This window comes from Anopheles aquasalis, chromosome 3 (genome assembly GCF_943734665.1).
Source record: "Anopheles aquasalis chromosome 3, idAnoAquaMG_Q_19, whole genome shotgun sequence".
NCBI classification, from domain to species: Eukaryota; Metazoa; Arthropoda; class Insecta; order Diptera; family Culicidae; genus Anopheles; species Anopheles aquasalis.
Window position 1 is genome coordinate 9,385,269 of NC_064878.1, and position 2,232 is coordinate 9,387,500.

Sequence of the window (2,232 nt, forward strand, 5' to 3'; positions counted from 1 at the left end):
GAGCGAGCAAACCGGATCGATTGACTGGAACGAGTTGACGACTGGCCCCCGGAACCAATGGTCAAACGTCTGACGCCGATTCAGGTGTCATTATTTTATCATTTACCACCTTCCATTTGCTATCGTCGAGAGAGCGCATCCAGCTGCCAGCCTCCTAGAGACTAGCCTCCTAGACGCGACGACCATGACGACGTTGGCCGTACGGTTTGGGTCTGTGGCACTAACCAAACGATTTCATCTCGTTCGTCGGTTTATTTAGATGCACGTGAAAGGAATAAATACAATTCTTCTCCCAGCGCTTGGGCCAGACGGACACACCTGGTGTGTCACCTCGAGACGACCCAAGACGATATCTTGATTCCGGAGACCAGCAGGGACGCTCGAATTTGCGGCAAATGCAAAAAGGAGCTGCACGATGCTTTGACTAGACCAGGGATCCGACATGATGCTGGTGATGATGATGATGATGGTGGTGATGTGTGCGATGTCGTGCGAGACTGGCAGACGCAGCAGAGAGCTACGAAGGTCGATTTGTTCACATCATTTCTGGCTATTTTCGGGGCCAATAACGAGAGAGAGTGTGGGGTGTTGATGACATTCATTATTTATGCAAGGTTTGATTTGGTCTCTGCTGGTGCTTGCAGTGCCCTGTTGATACCGCTGTTGGACGATGAAAACCAATGTCTGAACAACTTCTACTAAAAGATAAAACCGGTCCAGGGTGGGGGGACGATGATGAACATTCAAATTATAAGCCGATTGGTGCTTCTGCTCTTGCAGCGCAAGGGGTCTTGATTGAAAAGCGGGAATTGCACCACACCGGAGCACATAATCCTCCATCGTGCCTGGGAGTGCCAGTACATTCAGTGCCGTCCTGTTAACGATGATGAGCAACAGCAGCAGCAGCAGCAGCCACGTCGAACGGATATGTTGCTATGCCAACCAACTTCTCGCATCAGCAAAACCCACCGTGTGATCCAGCAAAACGAAAAGGCCGGATCGGTGTGTATGTGTTGCCATGGTGACCCCAGCACACCACGGGACGCTATCTCGACTTGCGAGTTGCTGCATCATCGTCAGGACATTTTTCACGCTGCGCTGTTCAACAACAAGATGAACTCAATCAGCGAGCGGTTATATCGACGGTTGTGGGTGTCTGTTTGACCTTTTGGCCCTTGTAGGGGACAGTCACAGCGCTAGCGTTATCACTTGAATAACTTCTAGCTTCGAAAAGTCAGAAAAGCAGATGTCAAAATGTGTAAAAAATTGCTTTTAGACATGTGTGTTCTACCAACTTTATTGATTCTGGAGACAAAGATCTCGCTCCAGGGACTGTACCACATCAGCATTATGCTCTTACTGCCATTTCTAGCTCACAAATGAGATCTCGCCATAGCAACTCAAGCCTCCAAATTATTCCACGTTCTATTCGCATAATTCTCACCCTCTGCTCGCTGTACATCGATACATCGCACCGGATATGTGACAGTCAGAGGGCGTGCGGAGGCCCCTCCCCCCCCCCCCCCCCTCGGGAAGACGTGTGCCAACACTACTCACCTCCAAAAAGGATCCCAAACGGATCTGTTTTGCATTCCATTTGCAACCGTGAAACCGGAAAACCCTCGGGGGCAGCCGGGCATCTCCTTTCGATGGCGAAGGCCGACGGAAGCCCCGCTCCGCCAAAAAGGAAAAGCACCAAAACCAACAGACTATCAACGGTCATAAATAACAGATTGAATTATCATTATTAATGCGCTGCAGCAGGTATTATCATTCCCCCCCCCCCCCCCCCCCCTCTTCAAACCGATGCCAGGTAGCAACCCCCTCTGGACCTGATTAATATTCATGTTATATAATTTTATGAATTTGTTGTTCCTGCAACCGCACCGAGGAGCACATTTCGGTGGCACACCACACAAATTACCGGACCGCAAACATGACCACCAACTCGCACGTCGCAGAAGGACGACGCGATGTCGCCGCGGTTGGTCTAGGAAAAAGGGCGGCCAGGCTCCACCTGGATTAATTTACTGCCTCGAAACCTGGAGCCACTTTGCATTCGACGGCAGTAGCAGAAGGTGGCGCTAAATTATGTACCAACACACACCGAGCGAGGCGTCGGTTGTTATTCATTCGGTTTTGGGAACGGGATTCAAAACGTGAAAAAAGAAGCTTCGCGATCCTCGAAGCCAAGCACCTTATACGCTGGTGCGCTGCCACTGGTCCTCGAGT